Source organism: Python bivittatus, unplaced genomic scaffold, assembly GCF_059951505.1.
Source record: "Python bivittatus isolate LINGU-HERP-01145 unplaced genomic scaffold, Pbiv_v1 ctg000840_np1212, whole genome shotgun sequence".
In the NCBI taxonomy this organism is placed as follows: Eukaryota; Metazoa; Chordata; class Lepidosauria; order Squamata; family Pythonidae; genus Python; species Python bivittatus.
In genome coordinates, this window is record NW_028277113.1 from 19897769 (window position 1) to 19924971 (window position 27203).

The 27203-nt window shown below is 37.7% G+C and overlaps 1 protein-coding gene across 33 annotated transcripts in view; it reads left to right on the plus strand.

Annotated features, from left to right (window-relative positions):
* LOC112540344 (uncharacterized) overlaps positions 1-27203 on the plus strand; it is a 542784-nt gene that overhangs the window by 213861 nt on the left and 301720 nt on the right. The gene's annotated exons all lie outside the window — the stretch shown is intronic.

Sequence of the window (27203 nt, forward strand, 5' to 3'; positions counted from 1 at the left end):
TTTAACTCGAATTTTGCTACAGTAGGCTCCGTTCCTAATGATGAGTCATCTGTAAACTGGGCATTCTTAACCTGGGGACTACCTGTAGTTCAAAACGTTGAACTTTCATTTATAAGCAATGCCTGCAATCTGGCTTATCATTGAGCAATGCAGCTAGAGAATAAAATTGTATACTTGTATGGTTTGTGTCACTATATGAAGCAGCTAGGTCGTTTTTCATCCTGAAAAACATGTTTAGCTTGTAATATTATTGTATTTGAATGTGATGTGAAAAATGGATGCAGGACCTCAGAAGGTTGAGGTAAGAAAACTCTTCTTCTTCAGGACCTTGCTGTCCTTCAGTCCATCTCTTGCTAGTGGTTCGCATGTCCTGACCATCCATTGCATGAATCAGCAGATGAATATTTAATTATAACTATTAATAAGAGAAGAGCTTTGAGAAGGGCTTGATCAAGATGATCAAATGTCAGTAAAAAGCATTGCTGGGTAACTATTTGAGGCTGGAAAAGCAAACCACCTCCTGTTGTTTTGACTCAAGTATAGAGAGTCTGCTTGTTGGTCGAATAGATGTTCCCTTTGATCTTTTGTTTAAGGAAAAACTTGTATAAATTTTCCCCACCCACACAGTTTTCCTTTTTAGTGGAACTCTGTTTTCCACAGCCCTATTTTTAAAAGCAAAACGTTATCTATATTTATAGGGAGGCTAGATTTCTGCTCTACTTCTGCTTTGATGATATGAATTGCCCCAATCCCACACCTTTGAAAGCCTTCTCAGAGGTTTCCTTTTTTCAGAGGAAAACAAATTATAAGAATGGTCTATGAAAGCTGCTGTTCATCTTTCAAAGAAGAGAAAAATGCCATCCTGGATGATTTGCAACATGCTTTTATTCTCAGCATCCTGTGCAATCCTTAGATGACTCCTTGTAGGTCATTACTTAAACCAGCCACCACAGGCATGCTTAGCTGGAAGTCCCAGTGAACATAGTAGAGTGTACTTTTGGGAGACAGGCAGAACATCATCTCCTTTGGTATGTTTAAATATTTGAAAATGAGCACACCTTTTTTAAAAAAAAATAAAACTCATGCTTTGGAGGTCTGTGGCACAATATTTGCTGTGTTGTATAAAAGGCACTGGTTTTAATTGGTTCTCTTTATTACTCTTGTTATTCCTGAAATATAAATATTAGGATATGTCCATTTTATTTGTTGCAGTTTATACTTACTTTGTGTGCCCAAATAAACAAAACAGAATTTTCTTTACTATATATTCCTGTTTCATCTCTGCAATCCTGAGTTGGTGTGAATAATCCTTGAGAATGTGGATAACTAAAAGCACCATAGTCTAATACTGAAATGTGATTCACCAGTTACTAATAACCTCATATACAGCAGTTAAAGTTTTGTTCACCAAGGAATGTGTATATCATGACATTTTTCAGAACCCTGAAAGGATATTCTGGAGAAGCAGTTGCATTCCAGCTAGAACAGGATTTTCTAGCTGTGGTGTGAACCAGATTCTAGTTTTATACTTACACATGACTTTAAAGCTGTTTGACAAGAATATGGAAAGCAGAAAAATAATTTTGAATTCTACTGTTTTGTCATAAAATAATGAAAAATCCTATGTAATATCATTTCTTTTCATGTAATTTTGTATGATTTTTAGCCCTTAAAAATTATCTTGCCCATCCTGAAATCAATGGTGGTGTGTGTATTATTCCATCTACATTGGCTGAGTGCTAACGATATTCCCTAACTAACTCTGGTTCATTTACAATTTATTTCTTTGCTTAAAGCATGTTTATTTTGTTCTCCTAGACTATTTTACACATCAGCGACAAACATCATATTCCCTGCATCTAGGGATATGTGCAATGTAGATTCTAAAAGACCTGACATAGTTGGATGGTGGATGAAAGCAAACTGAGACCAGTTTTTTTAATGCTGCAAACATTTTGTAATGATCAGATTGAATTGCACAGTTCAGAAAGAAGAGCAAGTGATGCAGTTGGTTTCTGATAGAGCTGATTGACTGTTCCTTCACTTCCATCTTATCCCTTCCTTTGCTCTAGTTGAGCAAATGATTGTCCATCATTTATGAACCTGGAACCATTGCTGAGGCCAGCACCTTTTTCTCTATGTACCCATGTACTTTGACATGTATCAGAGTTTCTAATTAGGAAATGCTAGCTAAATGAGAGAATAATAAGCCAGGCCTGGAATCTAATTCACATGAAGTAAGGCTTCAGATGTAATGGGGAACCCTGGATAAATATAAGGAAGGAATACTGTGTAGAACATTTATATTGTGTGTTTCCTCCAAGGATGTCATGATGGCATATGTCAACTAATTCCTCCATGTTACTTGCAAGGAACAGATGAATGGAATGCAGATCTCTTTCTGGATATTTCTCTGACTAGCCAAAATACTGGGTAGATGCTGACAATGACTGCCTTCAGGAGACCAGCAAGTCTCTGAAATTGTATTGGCAGAGGCATGTGACTTGAACAAATTTCTAATGCTGCCATTATAATTTACAAGAGAAAGTTTTACTACCCAGTTTTTGTAGTTATCAGCCATAGTCAATGCACTGGTCATGTAGTACATTTTCTTATGTACTGTTTTATATTTTACTGTGCTTTTACTTTGTGAAGCTACCCAGAGTCATTTGGGACCTGAGCAGCCTAGAAATGTGACAATTAAATACATTCATTAAGTAAGGTAACATATAGAAGGTCATGTTTTAGGAAGATTGGAAATACACACACACACACACACACACACAGAGTATTTATACTTATTAACTGGAATGAAATAGCCTTTTGCTAATGTTATTCACATGTCAAGAACATACGCATAATTGTCTCCTAATACAAACTGCCTCCTTTTATCTTTATTAATTGTGTAGCACAGTACAAAATAAAATATTGGTTTCCAAGAAAACTCTGGGGTGTCTGGTACCAAATGTATATTGATTGTGCCTAGTGGAATCTTCCTCAGATTGTTGCTGATCGAGTGTGGTGTGTATTCAAGGAACATAACACACTAGCCAGTCAGGAGCTGTTTTATTCCTAAAGGTTATCGACTGGCAAACTGCTTACGTTTTATGAACAGGAATGTATTACCTGTGCAAGTATAAAACTTTTGCAATGCTAACCCTTCAGCTGCAGGGGCATTTGAGTCATTCAAAGCAAAGCCAAATAACAGCTGAACCCAGCTGATTGAAGACATTCCTGGGCATTCTTAGATGAATACTGGGAATCATTGCCATTCAGTCAAGCTTCTTCTTGTGTCTATTATCTAAATAGGCAGGCCCAAGCCTCTAGGGAGGCCAGGTACATATTTTGCATATATATTTGGGCCTCTTGAAATGCTTAGTAGGTGTGGTATGCAATGCCAACATTTGTTGAGGCTTATTTGATACGTGCTGTTAATTACTGGCTTAAAGAGTGAGAAAAGCACATGCCATTCCATGCAGCACACACACACATGCACGCACGCACAATATGGGTTCTTTTACTTTACTTTTTCAAGCAAGAAAAAGAGAAGTAAGTTAGGAGCTTTTGCTTTTCTGCCTCTTCAGTAGATTTTTCATTATATGAAATGTGATTTTGACATGGCTAACTCTAATGTTTCTACTGTATATACTAGTAGAAAGGTATTTATTGAAATGAGCATGTTTGTGAACATGCTTCCTGCTGTGACAAAAGTCGGGGATGTGCTTTTCCTTGCCCAAGACAATCTGCATATTTTGTCATTATAATGCATGCTAGTTGTGATTGCTGTCTCTTAGCTGTGATTTTTAAGCCTTGGCTGATGATTAATACCATGGCTCAGATGACTGCAATGGCCTTCGCTTCAGTCACATAAATTTGCCTATCTCTAATAGCAATGGCATGCTTTACAATACAGTATGTAGATTTGAGCTGCTTTGCAACACAGGAATAAAAAAAAAATCATTTTGATAATTTCCTCAATTCTGAGAAGTTTAGTTATGAATTGTATATTAATAATGCCTTATGTTCACACCAAACGTATGTTGTGTAATGCTAGAGATGAATCAGATGACTTAGAAATTGATTGATGGTTTATGTGCCATCAAGTCAGTGTTGACTCTTAGTGACCACATAATAGATTTTCTCCATAACGATGTATCCCTAACCTGGTCTTTCAGGTCTTCCAGTGGTACACACATTCCCATTGCCACTGTAACTGTGACTAAGAAATAGCAGATCCTAAATCAACATAAATGTTCTATAGTTCTTAATAGTTACAGTCCAAAACATTGACTGAGAAAAAGACTTATTGAATATATTGTATGCTTAAGAATTCCTATAATCCATGAGCTCATTTATTTTTTGAAAGCTCATTTTTCAAACCTGCAGTTTCTTCAGACATTCACACAACAAAATGATGTGAATTGAATCACATCTTGGACTAAGATTTCTATTCCTATATAGTAGGGTATTCCTAGTAGTATATTCCTATTGGCACCTTCTCCAAATATATCTCTTGCGAGTTAGAGCTAGATGGGTACACTAATTTATTGCTTTGGCTGCTAATTGATCGTCTTCTCTTACCTTCCCTCTTCCCTAATCTTAGCATTTGTAAGAAAGAAAATGTAGCTGCTCTTACAATGGCAGCCATGAATTTCCAGCTGTGGCTCAAGTACACAGAAAATCTAAACGGTTGTGGTAGTATTCAGCTTTACCAGTTTTTTGAAAGCAGAGATTGATAAAAATACAATGTTGTTTTTGTTGAAATGGTTAATGCATTGAATCCAGGTTCCAAGGTGGCAGAGGATTGTTTCGAAGGAGTCCACTATTGATGTTGTCCCATCAAAAGGAGAGGAGGTTGGCTTTTAGAGGCAGAAGTGCCTGCTTTGCGAAGTTTGTTCTCTACAAAAGAAAGTCATATCTTGTGTTTAGCAGTTGCAATTCTCAGAAAAATATTATGACTCTTGAGTTCAGATAGATCAAGATATCTGTCATGATATTCCATGAAAAAAGGGACTTTACATTAGCATGGCAGAGAATAGATATATCTTAGAACTGGAGTTATTTAAGTGAGTAGTGAGATATAATGGCACTTTCTACATTGCACTGTCAGAAAGCAAACAATTAAAATGCTAACTTGGCTTGCATTGGAAGTTCCCTCTTGGTCATAAATGCTGATAGGACAGGTAGGTGCAATTCTTTATAACTGGTTTAGGTACTAAAATAAATTTGTTTTACGGAGTGCATCTTCAGAAATGTATAGCCTTTTGTTTTCCAACACTGCTGGCAGGCCGATGAACTGAAAAAGCCATCTGAGAAAGACGTAGTAATGTAGAATAAAGATGTAATGTAGAAACGGCAGGCACTGATTGGACCAAGCTGCTTTTTAAGGCCACCTCAGTTAATATTCAGGAATTCATGCTGAAAATATTAAAAAGGATAAGAGATCCTTGAATTGAGCTCAGCTCCTGCTGACTGCAGCCATCCAATTTTCATAGCAAAGTTATGAAATGGACTGTCACTGTCTCCTTCCAGTAGGCAGGTATCACAGTTATGTGTGTCTAACCTACCAGAATATACTCCAAAAAGGACCAGGGCAGAATATGGAAATAGATGTGTATTTTTACATATTAATATTGATTAAAGTTAACTGCTTGTAAAATAAAGAACCTAAGATGTATTATTTTCATCCGTATATATCAACTATGTGAACCACTCTTACACACGGATATTTTCCTCCCTCCTCCTAGAAGAAATAAGAACAAAAAGGTGAATAAGAGGTCAGAGCAAGAGATAACTGGATGGAGATGGGGGGCTGGGAGGGGAAAAAATGATGTGTAGGTATTACACAAAGGATTAAAATTCACTAAGCAAACAGTCCATCCCAAGCAATAGCTCATTTTCAAGCTAATCTTCAAAGGTATCCATGCTTTTCAGCAGCGTCTCTACTGATCTCATCTCTTTCCTATTCCTTTCTTTTCAACATCTTCTGTTCTTCAACATGGAATATAAGGCCACCCTCATTCTGTAATTTTGGGGAAAATCTTGGAGATACTTTTCAGTATATAAATATGAGCAAAGTGAATGACTTAACCTGAGGAATTTGCAATAAATACAATTATTTAATGTATCTTCCCAGCTAAAATTTCTATGTATTGGGAGATTAAAATGTTAAATTACTGCCAAATAGATACAGAAATGCAATTCAATATATTGGAAACAAAATAAGAAACAAGATGTACAAGTATAAAGAAATCAATAAAAAAATGATTTTTCTGATTTTTCTGATTCAGAAAATCAAGAATTGGAACATTCTCTTTTTTTAAAAAAAAAAAACCCCACATTTTTCAAGATTGATGAGTCATATCAGTACTGAACACCAGGAGACAATAGTTGTGTGCGTCTCTTTCTTTCTCACTCTCTGTATCAAAAATCATGAACCTTCAGGCACAAATGGTATTTTATTTCCCATGTTGTAGCCCTTTTTTTCCCAATACTATCTTTGGTGACACAAAACTGGCAATTGAAGTGCAAGCCACGACTCATACTGACTCATGTTCAACAACATGGGTCAGCAAAAACCGTTATGCTCATACATGGACAGGAGTTGTCGCTAATTCCAAATCCGTGGCGGATGTACCTGCAAATGTTAGTATTTGGTGGGAGCATGTTTTAGTAAGAGGGACGGGGCAAGATTGATAAATTGCTTTGCAGGGCTTTTCACACTTTTTCAGGCTGCAGAACCTAAATTCCGGAAACCTTGCTAGTGAACACTTTTCCCCCTTACTCTTTCACAGAACTACGTCAAGTTTGACAGAACACAGTTTGGAACATTTTGGCTTGATGCATCAACTTAGGAGCAACGCATGCTTTCCTGCGACATGCTTTGCCTTTGCTTACTTGCCACTTGCCTTCATATCCATCGGTGATGAAAAGGACCAGTTAATGAGGTTGTGATAGAGCGAGAACTTTAAGAGAACCTCTGTGTTTGACAAGAACTGGGGAGTCCTGGGTTCAAATCCTGATTCAGCCATGAAGACCAAAGGGTAACTTTGGAACAGCTACAATCTCTCAGCTTTAGCTAGATCATGGAGTTGTTGTGAGAATATTGGACATGGAGTCCTGTGTTCCCTGCCTTGAGCCCTTGCAAAACAGTGATATGTGTGTGCTTATATGCTTAGTTCTTTTATATTGTTTTCCTTTTAGGTGGTAAAGCCATCCAGATTAATTTTGGAGTCTGCCAGCCTCCAAATCTTCATCTTCACACGTGTGTGTGTGTGTGTGTGTGTGTCTCTGTATAGCGTCCCACTGAACAGAAAGCTTCTGTCTCTAAAGTCAAAATGGTTTCTTTCATTGCATTTTTTAAAAATATTCTTTAAGCTTCATCTTTCATGTGCCAAAATAGAATGGAATCCATTGCTGAGCTCTAATTATTTCTGAGAGGGGCAGTATAATAATTTTCCTTATTCTCTTAGTGGTTGTATTCTGGTACCAGCTAGCCATTAGCCAGCGGAAGGCCTGTACTTGGCATGCAGGTCATTGAAGACGTTCAGTGTTTTCAGAGGACTCTTAGCTGAAAAGGGTGGATTTGGGTCAGATCTGGAGTATTCAGTTCGGGAAGTGACTGTCTTCTGACGCATTTGATTCTCCTTTTTGTGCAAGTCTTCCTTACCTTCATCTGTTTGTGTCAGGCACAGGATCCTCCTGTGATAATGCTCAGCCAATTCCTGACTCACGTGTAGTAACGCTGTGTGGCTGTTTCCTTGGGCTTTTGTCTTGTTTTGTTTTTACCAGATGATAAGGACACGGCAGCAAACACTCTTAGGAGCTTTCACAGTCTTCTTTAGGTGGATTCCTGAACAGCATGTTCTTTTTATTGACTTCAGCGAAAAAGAATGGCGATAAGGAACCCCCCACCCCACCCCCACCCAGCCTGAAAATAGGCAAACAGTTCTGGGATACGAGCGTATGTTGATCCTTAGATTTTATCAGAAGCATAAGTGAACTTAAAAGTGGCCAGGTTAAGAGTATATTGTTAGGTTAAAAACAAAAATGTTTATTTTGTCTGGCCTGGGGGTCACTGATTTCAGAAAAATCTCTCTTTTTTCTTCATTTAAGCTTTCAATTACATTTGTTTTTAGCCATCTGGAAAAAATTTTAATACCTGCTTATACAGGCTGAATAGCACCAGCCTTCTTAAACCATACATGATTTAATGGAGTTGATCCATGATCTATTGTTTTTAGAAATAGAATATACTAAAACAATAAACTGACCTCCCCCAAACCTCCAAGTTTATTCTAAAATAATTTAATTTTCAATAAGGCCATTCATGAGCTGAGTTCCCGTTTATTTATTTTATTTTGTTTTATTTTCATTATCGTAGTCACTGGCCAGCATTTTGCATAATTTTTGTTAAAGGGTTATAAGACTCACATTTATTTATAGTACATATAGTACATGTTTTTTAGATGATTAATAGAAAAAAATGCTTCAAAGCACAAAACACTATAAATACAAAATGTAATACTAAAAAAATCTAAATACTTAAAACTACTTGACTGAATTATAAAACTACTTTGTGAATAAAATATGAAAATACTAAATTGTTAAACTACTAAGTGAATCCCCTAGAGATGTTAAGGTTCCAGTAAAAAACAAATGAACTCATCCTCAGAACAGGCGGAGCTTCTTTTTCATTATTTTTTAAAATATAATTTTATTAAGAATTTTAATTACAATAAAAACTAACACAAACTAAAGTTAGAGAAAGAAAAGAGAATGGAAAGAAAGAATAAAAAGTGCAGGAAAAAATAAGAAAAAGAAAAGAGAGAATGAAATAAAAAGAAAATATATAAAGAAGTGACTTCCAACCTTCATCACAACAAATATAAACAAATTTAATAACTCTTCAACCCCTATAAGGTTAAATATATTTCTTCATCTTATATCCCATCCCCTATCTATAAGCAAATCCATAAAACATCAACTTTTCAATCCTGGTGTCAGCAAAAAGTCCATAAAGGGTTGCCAGAACATTGCAAAAAATGTTTTGTTTTAACCTTGATCAAATAAACCAACTTTATATTCCATCCTTTTACTTCTAACAGTCTTAATCTTTAATTCAATCAAATATTGTCATAGGATTTAATTTCTCTTCAATTCTTCTTTATCCCATCGCACAGATTTCTTCAAGGTTTAATGAGCCTGTTTTGTAGATCCAATAAGAAAGCATTTTCCAGGTTTCTTGGTTTATTATTTGTATTTCCCTTTTACTTTTTAAAACTTCGGCCAGTTTATTTTGTATATCCATAAAACATCATTTTCCAAATCATTCTCCTGGCCTGTCATTTGTAGTTCCACATTCTGTACTTTCTTTATCTTATAAGATAAAATTTGTTCCACATCTGTCATTCCTTCATTAACATTTTTTAGACATAGTCTATCTATAGAAGTAGACATCATTACTGACAGTGTTCATATTATAGTTACTAACTTCTGGCTCCATTCTTCAGAGATCTCCTTTAATATTTATAGCATGTTATAACATTTTGTATCATTCTCTAAATCCCAGTATTAACTGACATCAGGCTTGTATTTTTTTTTCTTCTCCTTAAAATCTTTAGTCCCCTCTAGTGTCCAGTTTCTAAAATCATCACTTATTTTTTTGTTATAACTTGTAATTGCCAAGGTAACCAAAATAAGTCTGTTTCCCATAAGAAGTTGTTTATTCTTAATAGTTTATTCCAAAATCTTACAGTAAAAGTCAACTTTCCAAATTTATCTGGACCTTTAATCTGTTTATAACTTTCTTAGATCAAAATCTTTTTTAGCTTTTTGCTGTTTATTTCAAATTCTTTAAGTTCTTAAGCTTGTAATTAATTTTTCTTTTGTTCAGAATTGAAGATAAACTCACCCAATGAAGGCTTTTTAAACCTTCACTCTGAAGGTCTCTAATAGCTATAGAATACTTAATAGGCAATTTCTGAAAGTAATTAGGAAGTGAGGCTTGAGAACCTAGTGTCCTTTAAAAGTCTCCACTGCAGTTGTGAGCAAGATGGCTAATCCCATCATCTCCCAGCGCTCAAACCCATGGAAAACTGCTATCCTGCGGTCTCCTCATGAGGAGCAGCTGTCTGGAGCATATGTGGGTGATGTCTTGTCCTCTCCTTATCCAGAAAAGTTCCAAGGAACCAGTCTACTCACTGGTTCCTTAGTCTTCACTTGTAGAAACGTTTGCTCCTTTCTTATTATTAGACTTTTATAGCTTCTTTTGAGATCTAAACACTGCTTCCTACTAGTGGGACACGCTAGCTTTATAAGGTTTGAAAGTTGCACCAAATCTACTCTGTCTTGCATGCAGTCCTGGTCAAACCATGGTTTCTTGCTAGAATGAGAGGGCTTGCTCACAGGAAGCTGATAAGTTGAGAGTGATCTCTTAAGATTATATACCTAAACATATGTAGCTAAACCTTTGCAAAATCTGAGCTCTCATTCAGGAGTTCAAATAGCTCAAGAGACTGATCTGAGACAAAAAATGATTGCATCAGTCTTCTGGTCTTTTTGGACCATCTAATCCTAGGAATGACTAAACCTACAGCATTATCCATAACCCAGGTTCAAGGAAGCTGAGTGAGGGCCAAGACCTAGATGAAGAAATAGTGGTAAGTACTTTCTGTACTGTTTGATGTGACTGGTTGAAAATGAAGTTTTGCTTATCTTAGAGATTTGGGGATTTGCAAAAGTCTACAATGTTATAACAGTTTAAGGTCATTTAAGTCTTAAATATTTTTTAAAGTATAAATATAAATTTAATGTGTATATTACATATTTATATTTACAAATATAAAAACATATACTAAATTTAGAAATATAAAATGCATAATACTTTTATTTAAATATACAATATGCAAACATATAAATATTCTATTTGGTTCAAAAAGAGCAACCAGAATAATACTGAAAACACTGAGAACCAACTAAAAGACTAAGGGCATTTCCTCCTCTTCTTCTTCTTCCTCCTCCTCCTCCTCATTTTTGCTCCCTCAACCCTTGGAAGTGGTTTGGAGGTGACCCGTGACTGCCTTCACTTCTGCTGACTCAGAATGCTACTCTGTTCTGAACTGCTACAGATCGAATTTGCTGCTCTTTCAATGACTTGCTTTTCTATCATTGAATTGACTAATATGCTAAATTCTTCATAGATTATTCAGTGCTTACTTGATTACTTGGTATGCTAGCCTCAAATATTCTTCAAGCTAAATTTGCCATCAATAAGAAGTGCCATATCAATAAACTAATCAAACTTTAGCCTGGTCATAGAGCAGTATAAATGCCTTCACATTTCTTAGTTCACATATTGCGCTAAGCCATAATGTGGTCTACTTGCTTTTTTCCTGATGTGTTGTAGGACCCCAGCTATTGTCATTTGTTAAGCAATGATTTATAGTTTTGAGTTTTAAAACCATTTTTGTGGTTTATAGCTTAGTGTTAACCCTGGCAATTGTGACTTTTTCACAATTCACAAACCATGGTGAAACGTCCTACTGCCAATATGATACACAAATCCAGCCTAAGTCAAACAGAAGTTATGTCTAAGGCTTCCTGAAACAAATTATCCAAGTGGCAGAGTAAGAACAGTAGATGTAGACTAGGCAATTTTTCTCCATTCTTCATGTCGTACCAGAAAAGTCCTTAATCCCACTTTTAAATTAATTGTACCTCAAGCAGAGGTGGGATGTGCAGAAATAATTCTTCTTAAACCAGGGACCTTCTAGATGTTTTTGACTTCCACTCCCACAGTCCTTTTCCCATTGCCCATGTTAGTGAAAGCTGATAGGAATTAAGGTCTGAAACATCTGAAAGGTATCAGCTTGCCAGATCAATGAATGGGGTGGATTATACAGAATGAATCAGTCCTTTAATCACTATCAACTGGAATTATATATGCAAATGATCTGCCAGCAGAGTTCTAGCCACCAAAAAACTAGATTCAGTCAGTCTCATATTGCATTTTAAAGCAGATAAAATTTCTGAATATTTCTTCCAGATGTGGGTTCAGTTAATTCGCAGGTTTAAGATGGGCAATAGTACTCCACATCATTGTCACCATGTGAGAATTCAAATATACTCCAACATTATCTCCAGCCCATCTCAGTACAACTGAATTCATATTATAGGTTCAGTTCCCAAGCCTGTAAATCCATTGGTAATCTACTGATTTAACTTCTATGACCTTCCGGGACTGAAATGGAAACCATAATCAAAGCTGCATGTTGTCAACACAGTGTTTATTAGGTTGGGTGCATGTTTGGCATTTGGAAAGTGCCAGCTGTGATATGATTTATAGAAGTTTTAAAAATATATCTTCCCCATATGATGTTTGAATGTGTTTTTATTTGGGCCTATGATAGCCAAGTTCCAAAAAATAGTTTGTACTTTACATTATTATTATTGTTGTTGTTGTTATGAGTGCTTTCATCTTGTGTACTACCTTGTGATGTTTTCACTGCTTCAGTAAAAAGTAATATGCACTGATGGTTCCATACATCACTCTTAATTGGCATGAGAATGTTTGAAACGGCATGACTGTGCCCAGCAAAAGGGCTGTGAACACCTAATACTGGAGATTACTGACTTTATTAGAAATTTCTACATTAGAGGTCTCTCTAGTGTGCATGTGCACTTTCTGAAGATGTAGTCCAGTTTGCAATATCAGCCTGCCTAAGGATCATCAGTTGACCCCAAATATCAATCTTTGTTTTCTAAGCCTTAGAAAACATAATCTGAATAACTCCTTGTGGTGCTGTAGCTTGCTGGACTTGATGTCCTGGCTTGGCTTGATATCTCACCCACCAAGCATCACTTTGACTTCTATGAGCCCAATCTTCCCTTTGTGGAACTTAAATTTACCCCTTCCCTCCCCAGTGGATATTGGTAGCCAACAATTTGATCCCATCTCATTTGATATAATGGACTAGCATGACATCTTACAGCTATCTTGTCTTCTGCTAGCCTAATTATCAAGTCACTAGGAGATCATTCTCCTACTTTGATGATTTCATTAGCATGCTGATCTTTCCTCTGTCTCTGCTTGTTATGATGGTTGCCATTCAGATTCATAGTAATTCAAAATTTGTTTCTACATAAAAGTTTCTAGATGCAAGTATGTGATTCTTGTTAAAATAATGATTTTTTGAGAGCCCTGTAATAACAGCTGTCAGAAAATTTCCTCAGAAGCACAGTACTGGCCTAAATAATGGCTGCAATAGCTGAAGAATTTCTTGATCGATAGTTTTAAAATATTTATATGAGCAGCAACAGCATACTTTAGCCTCTGTGCAGTATGAAATTGGATATGGGTGAAGTTGGGTACAGCAGCAAGAGACAATGGTAATGAAAGAAACACAATCCAGAACTGAATTATCCTGTTCTTTTTCTATCTTGGTTTAGGCATTATAACTACATAGGAAATTCCAACTCTTATACTCTGTCCTCTAGAGTCTAAGTCTTCAGAGTCAGAATGGACTTCAATGTGTGTTCTGTTGAATGCATTTAGAAGCCTCCTCATATTTGGAAGCCCAGCAAGGTTCTCCATTGTCATAAAGATTTGGAAATGTCTTGCATCTAATACCTGAAGTTATTTTACAGATAAATTAGAAGCACAAGAACATAAGATATCAATTAAAATGTAACACAGGATAAAACTAAAAAGTAAAGGTAGAAGCAGATGAAAGAGCAAAAAGCCTAAACATACTGGAAATGGTGCATAAGGCGCATTGGAAAATAAATAGGGAGGCTGAGTGATTTGAAAAAAATGTGTTGTAGATATTGTACAATCCATCTGACCAAAGCGTTCCACAGATAAGGTGCCAATTCTGCAACGGTTTTGCTTCTTATACTCACCTCACACTGGAATTCTTGTTCAGGTATAACACTTCAGTTTCTGTCCTATCCTCAAGTTTTCCTACCCAGACACTTTCTAGTTATCCTCACCAGAATTACAAGGAAAAGATGTCATTCAGTGAGCTTCATGACTCAGGAAATTTGAATCCAAGGCTCTTTTTAAACATTTCATTCTTGAATAATTCAGCTGAACATTTTGATTTTTAAATAAATTATGAATAACTGCATAGATGAGTATGAATAACATACTCATCTCTGTTACAGAATAGACTAGCCAAGGTGTTTTTTTTTTATCATTTGTTCATATTTCATCTCCCTTTAAATATTTTATTTATTTATTCAATTTACATAGCTGCCTGCTCGGCACATGACTCATTGGGTCTTTTGTGATATCTTTTTCAATGGATAATTCAAAATTACTCTCTGAGGAGATGTTTCTTGTATTGATCTGCCTATCAGTCCTTCCATCTGAATGCAGAAGTATTTGATTAGTGTGTTTAAAGCAATAAAGATGTCCACAGTAGCGTCACCATGATTGATACTAATTATCTGTCTTTATGTGGCTCCTTCAGTTTAGCCACTTCCTCTGCAGATTGCAATTTTATCGTTAAAATAATGCCCTGCTGTCCATAGAGTAAGTCATAAATTGTGGACTATCTTGCTTTAATGATTTTATATCCAGTGGCAGAATCTCAATAACCTTCATTATCTTTGCTCCAAGAAGTCAGTAACTTCCGTTGTGAGCAAGTAATGGATTTAGGAGGGCAACCCAAGATAGCTGAGATCACACCAGAGGTTATCTTGATAGTGTTTCTGGTGCATTAGAATAAGCAGGCATTTGCAGATAACAGATGATTTTCATTTGATGTCTTTCTTTCACAATAACATCGCAAAGGGAAATTGCTACTATTGAATAGGCCAAACTCTTGTGAAAATAAATGGGTTGTTTGGTAAAATGTTGTGAAACGTGCCACATTTGGTGTAGCTGATTGCAAAAGAAGCATTTCAGTAGGAATGTGCATTCTTATACATCATATCATAAAAATATATCATATTTTTAATACTGTCATTACTCTCAGTAATTCTTTTGGGCTCACATTTATAACAAAACACAGGGAATCAGTATTGGAATAAAGAAAAAGTAGTTATTATGCTAAACAACACTTAGCAGATCTGCGAATTTCATGAGACACCCTTAGTTGTATGTTGTTCATATACATAGAAGCATACGTGCACAACTGCACACAGTGTAGTGCAGTGATAAACAGAAGGAGAGATCTGGGATCACCCCTAAGCTGCAGTATGCTTCCTAACACTTTAGGTTATATAGCATGGCAATCTTTTTTTCTGTAAAGACCAGGGTACAGAGTGCAGTAGCAAATAAATGAACCTGCCTTTAACTCTACTGTTTTAAGTACAATAAGCATCAGGACTTTTCTGATTGAGAAAAGCCAGCCGTATGTATGCCTGGGTAAGATTTTTATGCTGCTTCGACCCTACAGGAATCTAAGCAATGTACAATAAAATAGAAATCATACAACAATATAATAATAGTACCCTTAATAGTAATCTATAAGAACTACAGCCTACATGTATGTCAGGACCTGATGGATTTAGCGAAGAGTCTGCATGGAATCCAGGTATCAAATTGTCATTTGACATCTGGGAAGCACACAAGCAACCATCAAGTCTCAGAAATGACATGTACAATAATCTAAGAAGTTAGAACACTTTTTTTACAAGCTAAAAAATATTGGAGGTTTTTAGTAGAAATAAGACTGGCATGACGTGTGTCACAGATAAGGGATAACTTTCTTCTTCTTCTTCTTCTTCTTCTTCTTCTTCTTCTTCTTCTTCTTCTTCTTCTTCTTCTTCTTCTTCTTCTTCTTCATCTTCTTCTTCTTCTTCTTCTTCTTCTTCTTCTTCTTCTTCTTCTTCTTCTTCTTCTTCTTCTTCTTGATATAAATAAAATAAAAAATTGCTGCCACTAAAATCACAGTCTTAGATTTGGAAGGGGCCCTATAGGCCATGGGGTCCAACTTCTTTCTTAAGACAGGAATCTAATTGAAAGTATCCCAGACTGATGGCTGTCAAGTCTCTGCTCAAATATATCCAGTGAAGGGGAGGCCAGGTGGTTCCAGTGTCAAATGGTTCTTACTGTCAGTATGTTTTTTTCTAACATCCAATTCCTATATCATAATGTCATGATTTTGTGTCCTGCCCTTTGGAATGAGAGAGAATAGGTTTTGATCTTTTATATGACAGATCTTTTCAGGTGCTTGAAGACTGCTATCATATCCACCCTCAGTTGTCTTTTCTCAAGGCTGACCATCCTCTGTTTCTAATAACGCTGCCCCCTCATCAATAGAGATGGGTGCAATACTGTTTACAAGGACAAATGACAGGACTGTTATGTACACAGTAAAAAAGCTAGTCAATGAGTTGCACAAGCATAAACTAATAAGGGAAGAGGGCTAAGTAAAAACTAGGATTGAAAAATTACTGCTTTAAAATAAAATTTTGGACTATAGTGGATATGTTGTGGAAGGAAGGGAGGCCTGTCAAAGGAATTAAATAGAAAGTCTGATAAGGAAATTGAAGGAAATTCAAGTGAGGATGGGAATGAACTGAGAAAAAAAAAATAGTTTGCGTGCAAGACAAAGTACCATCACAGACTCAAAAAAAACTGGGGGAAGTAAGAATGGATTGTAGTAACAATGAATCCCCAGCCCTATAATGCCACTCATTTAAAACACTATAATGACGGATTACAAGGAGGAGAAACTGTTAGTCCCTGAATCCAATTCTCCTTCACCAAATTGTGCTGCTTGAACACATGCCCAATGTTTTCAATCCTATTTCTTACCGAACTCCTGAGTTACATATTGGAGGCAAAGTTCTGCAGAGGATTTTGAATCAGAGACAGGGCATATGGGACCCCTTTGCCCCTTTTTGAGTGAGTTACAAACAACTAAAAATCACCCTACTTCACACCAGTTTTCAGCTTTGCACTGAGTCTGCTTCACTTTATTTGATGTCTTTTACAATCCATAATAACTGGAGATACTGCGATTGCCAGGGCAAGAAATTCAGTGCCCTAAGGCAACATGAAAAGAATGCTATTTCTTTCATCACAGGAGACTTATTATTAGGTTCTTAGAGGTACCAGACCTGCAAGTGGTTTGATGATGGAGAGGATAAAGAGACTTAAGCATATTCCCATTGAGAAAGTCACCACTGACTCCAATATTTTTAATTTCCGCCAACTTCATAGAATGTCAGTGTGGATTCCATTATAAAAATAAGTTTATTTCTTATGAACAGCTACAAAATGTACTGACTAGCTGTCTTGGCAATTTCCAAAGCATTCATGTAATGCAACATTTAGATAAGGGATCGTGACATTTACATAGGATTAAGTTGCTATTATTATTTATGAAACACTTTCTGAGCATACCAAGTGATTTCCATTCCTTACCTGCTCCTTACTGAGAATAGTCTGATGGGGACAGCCACTTATTCTTCCTGTTATACTGATGGGTGCCAAATTGAAGAGGTAATGACTTGCCCCAGGTTACTCAGGGAGGCCACACTTGGGCTCTGACTTGCAGTTGGATTTCTTAGCTTCATTTTCAAAACCCTGTCCTCTGAATTATGTCAATAAACCTAGGGACACAAAATGAGTTTAGATTATCCATTTTGAAAACTTTATGCTTGTTTTCTAATGAAAGTGCATTATGTTTCTCCATGCAACTTTGCAGCCTTGTCCCTTTGGCAGTTCTGCCAAGTCTTCAATATGGGTCACAGTAGTAATTTTCTGCTTTATTAGTCCTTCCATGTAATATGAATAGAGACTAAAAAGAACATATGGAGCAGACAGGGTTGTTATTTTCCTTAAACTGTCTACCTTTTTTTTAAATCTTCTTTCTTCAGCTTAGACTTCTGTAGGTAGTCTTCTGTGGAAAAATGGCTGCCAGTTCTTAATAAAAAGTCCTGAATCTTTTCAGCAGAGGCAACTGGAGAACTGGTTTGTATATTATGAATTAATCCTGACTTGTATGTTAACACACTTGTGGAAAGATCCTCCTTGTGTGACCATCTTAATGGTAGAGGAACACACTTGAAGTCTGCAATGCTTGTTGTATTTCTAAGAATGCAGCAGCCCTGTTGGATGAGACTAAAAGACCTTTCGACATGCCTCCCATGGTGGCCAGTCCAATGTTTGTGAGAAGCCTATAAACTGGACATATAAGTGCAATGTATTGCTTAATGCTTACTAGGAACTAACATTCAGTGGTATCCTGCATCCAAATACTGGAGGATACAGTAGCTTTAGCCAAGAGACCTAGTACCATTGATTTCTCTAACCTTCCTGAGAGGCTGCCTAAACTTATTTATTTAGAAGATTTATATGGCCAACCAACCAGCGTTGTGAGTTGTGGTTTCTGAAGGCTTCCTTCTGACCTTGTCCTGCTCCTGTATCCACAGAAGATACAGCATGTTGTGTTGTGAATTCTAATGTACAAAATAGCCTGGATTAGAATAAATCTAAATCCAGGAAATGTTGTGTTCCCAGTTATAATTAGGTTGCCTCAAACAGCCAGTAATTTGTAAAAGCTTCTGAAAACAGTTGCTTGTTTTGTAAAAGCAGTTTGTCTTAAGCCATGAATGATGTGGTCAGATAAGTATTTTTGTGCAAGCCTGGCATATTTTGTCTACTCACAAATATCCTATTGACTTGTTTCTTTAAATTAGATCTATACCACCCATCAAAACAGTGGAAGCCAGGGCAGTCACACACACACACACACATTAAAGCAATATCCTAAATAACACTTATAGACTTAAAGACAGGGAAAAATGACAAAGTAAGCAAAGTAGATTGGAATATATTTGTCCCTGATTTAAGGGCACATCCTTGCTAATGCTGGAGTGGTTTGCCATCTTTGATTTCCCAGTCTAGCTTGTAGCCCTAAGGTTTCCTGATGATCTTCCATCCCAAATACTTGTACCAGCTGAGCAAGATTGGTTAGGTGCTACCACTTGCTATGGCTAGTTTCTTAAAATGCCAGGGCAGATGGAAAACTCTTGACTTGGACCAAAAAGATTGTAACATCGTTAACAAGTGAAAGTACCAATACCAAAGAGCCTCTTCCTTCAGGCAAGCTCTGTAGCTGCTGGTGTCTTTCAGAAGAGTTGCACTGCAATTTCCCAGATTACCAGGTTGGGAAAGGTTGCCTTACTTTTGTATGTAACACAACTACAAGTAGTCCTCATTTGCTGAAAACCTCATCAGCAACTGTTCAGAGTTACAACAGTGCTATCCCTCAATCACGCAATTGTCATTACAGTCAGTATGCGTTGTCCTGTGCCTGACCTGTTTTTTTTTTCTCCCATCCACCTTGCAGAGCGGAGAGATTGGAGAGGAAGGGATTACAAGAAAGTAAACAGGCCCACAATGGGGAATACACATCAAAAGTTATGGCAGTTGCTAGTGCACTATGCAAACAGCCCAGTGTATTCCCCATTGTGGGCCTGTTACTCTCTTGTAAATTCTTTCTTTCCAATGAATGTAAATACAAACATTAATTCCCTTCTTGTTAATTATCCCAGCACTGGGGTGAGCATTCCCAAGGGTGGGGGAGTGGGGAAAAGGCAAACACAGTTGTGGTCATGTGATTTCCCACTTAGCAACTGCTTTGCTTAGTGACAGAATTGCCAGTCCCAATTGTGGTCACTAAATGAGGACTACCTGTATTTAAAGAAGTACTTTGAGGATTCTAAAACAGAGTTGGACAAACTTCTGTAAGTAATATTTATTGGAGAGTGGAGTATTGCTGTGGAAATATACTATGAAGTGAGCAAAGCAAATGTGTCTCTGGACAGGATCAATATTTTTTGTTTTTTTCCAGAGATTGGATTCCCCCCACCTTTTTTTTTTTTTTTTAAATCCCTACTCTGTAAAGCATGTCTTAGAGCTTGCATTTTGTTTTTGTGTGTTTCTCACCTCAAATAGGCAGGAAGCTTTGCTGTTGATTTTTGCAATTGTGGTCACCAGGACTCCAGGGGCTAAAAGTGTTGGAGCTGCACACAGCCCTCGGTCCTCAGGTTGCTTATCCTTGTTTAGACACATCCTTGCCTAAACCTGAGGCACACCAGTATGAGAAGAAGGATTCCTTAAGAAGTGGGCCTGAAGTAATTAAAGCTTTAAAGGTAAATACCTTGAGAACCAACAGGCAGCCAAAGTGGTCTTTCAAATCTGAGTAATGTAGCTCATCCTGACTCTCAAGCAAATTCTGTATTGTTTGAACTATTCTGTCCTGGCAGTCATACAGTAAAGCCATTCATTCTTCAGGTGCTGATACCAAATCCCCAAAAGCACTCTTGAATCTATAAAGATTTCATGGTAGGAAGTTGATCTGATTTTTTCCCCACCTCCCTGTTTCTTTGTGTAATCAAGTCATTTGCTGATTTCTTTTTAGCACAAGAAACTGAAACCAGAGAGGCATGATTTAAAATGGTTCTTTAAATAAGAATCGGAAACCACTGTTTCATGGTTTGAATATGAGAGTAAACTCTGGCTTGCACTAAGCAGAACTGATGTCATCTGAGTTGTGCTGTCAAAAGGTTGGGAAGGAGTTTGAAGCCTAAGATTTGCTTATGTAACATGAACTTCCTTGGCCTTTCCTCCTAGATACCTTGTGTGATGCTGAGGTTTTGAACCTGACCTCTGCCACTTTCTTTTTTATCCATATCTTTAATGAGAATTGCTTCTGTGCTTTTTCTCAAGCTCTGTGCCCCAGATGGGGAGACACACCTATAAATATGCATATCTTGTTTCCTTTTTCAGTTCCCCCACCCAACCATTCTTATTTGTATGTTGGAAGCTAGCAGCAGAATAAATTCATTGTTCAACTGAAGGTGTTCATTCTTTGCAATTTGATTATTTTGCTTTATTGTTTTGGACAAGCTCATATGTAATGCATGAGAGAGATTTTTTTTTTTTAATGTTAAAGCCCAAAGTCTTTTGTCTAAAGAAGCAGGATTAATTCCCAAGGTTTTCTAAAGTATTCTTTCAGAATGCTACTAATTATATAAGGCTTTTATTTTAAGTAATTCCAGGAAATCAATTAGAGGTTTTGCTAACTACCACAAGATTTCATTTTATACACGTTTCAGTTCAGTGCTGATTTAATTGAAGCAGGGGAAGCCAGGGAGGCTACAGACCACTGGAGGGATTAGTGTACTATACAATGAATGAAAATGAATTCACCCAGGCCCTTTCACCATCTTGTAACAAAATGTATGTGAGAAGACCACATTCCACCTTTGAGAATTGTGTTGACGTTCTCTTCTTTGAAATAATTTCTCTGTAGTAAGAGAATTTTTTTTACCCATCATAATTAGATCTTTCTGGCAGAAGGGAGGCTGCAAATGAACTTTGCTCAAGCAATGTGGCCTACTTGGTATTCTTTGCTTGCCTGTCAGCTGATGCTGACTCCTGTCTTGTTTTTCACTCCAGCCCTTAGGCTGCCATCTAAATCCTAATTACCCTCCCTTTCAGTTCCTGGTCTCTGCTTCTGGCCAACTTTCTCAGTCACCTAGGAATGCTTAGGAAGTGAGGCGAAAGAGATCCCATCATTGCTTACTTTTAAATACATGCTAAAAACTGTATGACTTAGATATTGTGTAGTATAGTTTCCTCTTACATGTTTTTGCTTTTCTATGCTTTTTTAAATTGATGGCTTACTGTGTGCTTTTTAAATCTTCACCTTATTTTGTTACATTGTTTTGTGTTAAGATATTAGATATATAACATAAAGTATATTAACAATACAAATTAGAAATATGGAATCTAAAGGATGACTAATAATAAAGATAGCTATACATGACCTCCAATCTGACATGGAGTACAGTGGTACCTCTAGTTACGAACGCCCCTCCTTACGAATTTTTCGAGATATGACCAGCTCCGGCCCCAAAAATTTACCTCTACTTGCAAACTCCGCCTCGAGTTACGAACCGGATCCGCAGCCATTTTCCCTACTGCCACGCGGTCGCGGCTTCCTGTGGGAGAGATCGCGGTAGCAAGGAGACGTTCGGTGAGGCTTGTGGTGTGTTTTGTGGCATTTGGAAGATTTTTGGTGTGCTTGTCAGCATGGCTCCAAAGAAAATGCAGAGCAGGCTGGCAACTGACTTTAGACAGGTTTTTCCCCAGAACTGAGCCTGCAACTAAGAGGCAAAGAAGAGAGGAACCCCCTGAAGGAGATCTCCCCGATGTCCCTTTGGAGGGGGACTCTCCCTCCAAACAATAACTGCCTCCCCACCCCATCCTCCCTCTTCATACTGTGCTGTACTGTACTTTTTTTCATGTTTTTGAGGTTTAAAAATAAAATGCATATGTTTCAGAACTGTTTAGCCGTATTTACATTGAACCTTATGGGGGAAATTTACCTCGGGGTGCGACCAAATTCGGAGGGCGGATTAGCGGTATTTACATTGAAGCTTATGGGGAAATTTGCCTCGTTGTGCGACCAAATTCAGAGGGCGGAACGGATTAACTGTATTTACATTGAACCTTATGGAAAACTTTACCTCGACTTGAGACCAACTCGAGTTGCAACCAGAGTCACGGAACGGATTAAGTTCGTAACTAGAGGTACCACTGTATACAGGATCAGTTCCTGGTAAACAAAAGAAGGAGGGCCTTATTGTCTGGCTCTTCCTGGCTCACTGGAATGTATAGGTGGTTGGTGTGATCCAGCATTACTCTTCTATATGCCTTTATTGTAAACCCCCAGAGTCATTTCCTCATGAGAGGGGCGGTGTCTAAATTTGAAATATAAATAAATAAATATGCAACATTTGAAATATAAACAAAGAAAGAAAGAAATATGCAACATTGAGGGGCCATTTATCCTACAAATATGGGCTATAAAATTTGGTTATCAGTAATAATTTGGCTTCTTTTATGCACATCAATAGCTGCCATTATGTTGATCCTGAAAAAAGCAGAACTATTTACCAGAATATGAGAATGTCTTGGCAAAGAAAAACAATAGAAAAATAAATCTTTCAACGAACGAAGAGACTGGCTCCTACAACAAACTATAGCAGAATCATGGTTTGTCTAATGTGGGAACTGCCTTTCTTTCTGACTCCCATATTCATCTAGACTATTTTCTTGCCCCCAAGTCCCAACAGGGAGAGTCTAGCAGTGAAAGGGAAATGAAAAACCAGAACATTTGTAATGCACCGTTTGTTTGTTTATTCTCTCTCTCACACACATATATATAAAATAAAAATATTATTATTATTATTTCTTCTGTGACCACCCATCTTACAGCAGTGACTCCAATTCATGTAATCACAACTCCAGGTGATATAAAACCTCCCCCAAACAATATTAATTTAATTTAGTTTAATTTAATTTAATTTAATTTAATTTATAGGCCTCCTGACTCCCAAACGACTCTGGGCAATTACACCTAAAAATACAACAGTCCAGAAGAGCAAAGTACAAAAAACAAAAGCAAAACAAAATAAGAGGGACTCCACAATCACCCTGCCCCCCAAGACCTGGGAGAATAACCAGGTCTTCAACAATCTCCTGAAAGATATAAGGTTGGGAGCCACACAAATCTTGGGGGGCGGGATTATTCCAGGAGGCAGGAATTGACATTCTTTAGACAGGACCCGGAGTGCACCCATTCTGCCCAATTGTACTGCATGGGGCAGAGGCAACTGGAGATAAGTGATCCCTCAGAGAGCCAAGCCCCATGCCATGGAAAGCTTGACAGGTGACAACCAGCACCTTGAACTGTACCCAGAAGCCAACTGGCACCAGTGCAGCTCACAAAGCTGCAAGGTCACATGCCTGTAACGTATCCCTACCACTGCCTCACTGCTGCATTCTGGTCCGGCTTCCCTATTGTCTTTAAGGGCAGCCCCATATAGAGCATGGTACAGTAATCCAATTGTGAGGTAACTAGGGCATGAGCGACTTCTGTGGAGCTTAGCCTCAGGCTGGCTCCTCCCTGATTGCAAGTTTCTCTTATTATAGCTTATCTCAATGAAGTTTAGTTCTAGTATTCCTAGAGTTGGTTTCCTGATCTGGTGTACCTCATAGGTCTGACATCAGTCTTGCAAGTCTGCTTGTATTTTACCTTCGCTCCTCATATCCCATTGAGTCAGGGAAGAGCCAGCCTGAGCCTCTTTCTACTATCTCTTTTCTCGGGACTTTACGGAATGCTTTTGCCTTTGTTGTTTCTGTAACTGCTTCTGAATATTCCCTTCGAGACCATCTTCATGGCTCTTTAAAAAAACAGACCAGCAACCCCACAAATAACCTGGTCCTGTATCATGAGGGATTTTTAGGTGATAACCAGCACCTTGAATCGCAGCTGGAAGCCTACTGAAAGCCAGTGCAACTTGTGAAGAAGTGTTATTTGGCACACCGTGTTGTAGTGATTAGTATCTGTGCTGTTGCATTCTGGACCAGTTGCAGCTTCCAGAGATTGTCTTCAGGTGCAGCCCCATGTAAAGTAAATTGCAATAATTCAAACTGGAGGTGATTACGGTGTCAGTGACCACAAGGAAGCCCCTCGATATAGGAATGGGCATAATTAACACAGCTGGAGTTGTGCAAAGCCCTCTTGGCCACAGCTGCCACCTATCCCTTGAGCAAGAGCTATGATACCAGAAAGATCCCCAAATTGCACACAGGTTCTGAGTGGGGGCGTGGAGCCCCCTCTAGAACCAAGGGTAGAAAATCTCCAGTTCCTGATCCAGAGGGCCCCCAAACTTATAACCATTGAATCTTGCTAGGATTGAGTCAATGCCTGTTCTTCCCCATTGAGATGCCCATTGCCCCTAAAAAATGGGAAAGGATATACTAGTGTAGGCTTTCATGGCTGGTATCTATTGGGCAGTGTTTGGCTTCAGGGTTTAGTGACCATGGCCTAGAGAACAGGTTTCCTGATGTTTTGCCTGCAGCTGTGGCTGGCATCTTCAGAGGCAAAGTGGTTAGGGACTTCTAACTGGTCTTTAGCCAAGCTGGTTTCTGATTTGTGCAGGTTGGTGAAGGCTGGTCTCTAGTTGGTCCTTTGTGCCTGACCCTGATTGGTCATTTTGGAGTGCTGATTCATGATTGGTTCTTGGTTTTGCTGGGTAACCCCATGCCAAAATATGACCTCACCCAAAGCTTCATGTAAATGTTAAAAGAAGGGAGAGAATAGGGCCCTGAGGCACTCTGTAAAATGGAGGTCTAAGGTTAGACCTTTCTCTCCCCACCAACACCAACTGGAGGAAAGAGGAGAAGCATGGTTCCCACTAAAACCCTGAGAGGATCCAAAAGGATACCATAGTTTATGGTACTTTTGTAAACTTTTACACACTCAAACATATACATTTCTCAAGTACTACCTGAGATGTAGAATACTAAAGACTAATAATCTAAAAAGGTGAAAAATAAAAGTTAGCTGAAATGGAGAAGATTGTACTGGTGCTCCAATAGCAACTGATAATAATACAGTTGGATGAGAAGCCTTGGTTGAGGGCCCATAGACTGGTGCAATGGGTTAGTAGTTCTGCCTCTACTCTAGGAGAAACCTTTTCTTGTTATTTTAAGCTCTGACTGATAAGGGCCCCAAGGAATAGTAACCACCAACCATTCCCTTAAAGACATTAAATTGTCATTTAAAAGCCTAAAAGTAAAATGTTGAGGAAAAGGCTTCATACAGATTCAAATGTGAGGTTTGCAGACTCCAGTTCCTTTCTGAATTCTACTTGCTCCTGCAGAAAAATGTACAGCAAGAACTAAGATAGCCAAGTACATTTCTGTTGGAGCACTGATTTAGCAGCTTAACACACCACAAGCAATAACCCAATGAAGTGTTAATATTTTACCTTGGGCAACAACCCAATTTTCCTTTGTTAGTTTAGGACAGGGGCCTTATATGGAACACATGGCATAGTTTCAACTAGAGGAGCTGTGTTTTTTTCACACCTGCCAGACACTTCACCTTAGACTTTGAGAGTGCAGTCGGGAAGCCCATTTTTCCATGCTTGTGACTATAAACAAATAGTGCATGGCAGGCATCCAAGTGTTACAAGGGGGAATGGACTGAATTGTAATAAACAATACCTCAGTCCAGAAAAAGAATGAGAACTAAATATTCAGACCACCATTAAAAATCTGGCTTGTTTACAGCAAGGCCAGTGTGATAAAAGCTGTACTTTTCCCCCTGAAAATTCATGCATTATATAATTGTTTATACTGTAGAAATGTAGGGGATTTTATAGATGTGGACGTTATAAGCATTTCAAAATACTGTAGCTATGGAAAAGAATCCAGTGAATAGTTTGACTTAATTCAGCATCTAGAGGAAAAATAGCTATAGCTATAACATTTAGGGAAGAGCAGACTCTGGGAGCATAACTGAACTTAAGCTGATGTCCTGGGAAATGAAATGCAAAAGGACAGTGACAATTATCTTATTGACAGTTCATAAACAATTGCTAGATGTAATACAGACATTATTTTATTAATGAACTGATAAGCAAATATGTGATTAAAACCATATTTTTCTTGCTCAAGAAAGAGAAAACAGGTCAAAATCTCTTGATAGATAGTACTTTAGCTGTTTCATCTTTGTTAATAAGATCAGTTATCACTGTCTGTATCTTCTGCATATCTTGGATCACACAATTTTCATCCCACCCAAGTATAAGCGTGTAAAGTATATAAAAGTGGGAATGGTTATAGCAGAAGAGGTGTGTGTGTGTGTGTGTGTGTGTATTTGTGGATATATATATGTATCTCTGTATATTGTCCACTGTAATCATTTCCACTTTTACATAAATGTCAGATCCAGTTGCAAAGCTCTCAGTGTTGATGTATATCTCAAAATTAGTATTAAACTGCAACGATACAGGCCGATAGATTGCCATTTACCTAGAAACAAGAGTCAAGCTGTTCCACTCAGTTCAGTCTATTGCAGCTCCTGTAAAGGAGATGAAAGCTTCCTTGCTTCCAGTAAAGAGAACAATGAATGCTGGCATAACAGAATGATACAGTATAATAAGGAAGATAAATGGTGCATCAAAGTTTGAGTTTTCTCCTAGCATTTAGGAAAGCTACATTTGGATTGGTAGTTAGGTGACTACATGAGATACTCTTGATCATGAGTGAACTAGAATGAACAGCTGATGCCCTTCAGGTATTTTGAATTTAAATCCTATCAGTCCCAACCAGAATAGTCAATGGAAAGAGATTGTGGAAGTTGTAGTCAAAAACCTCT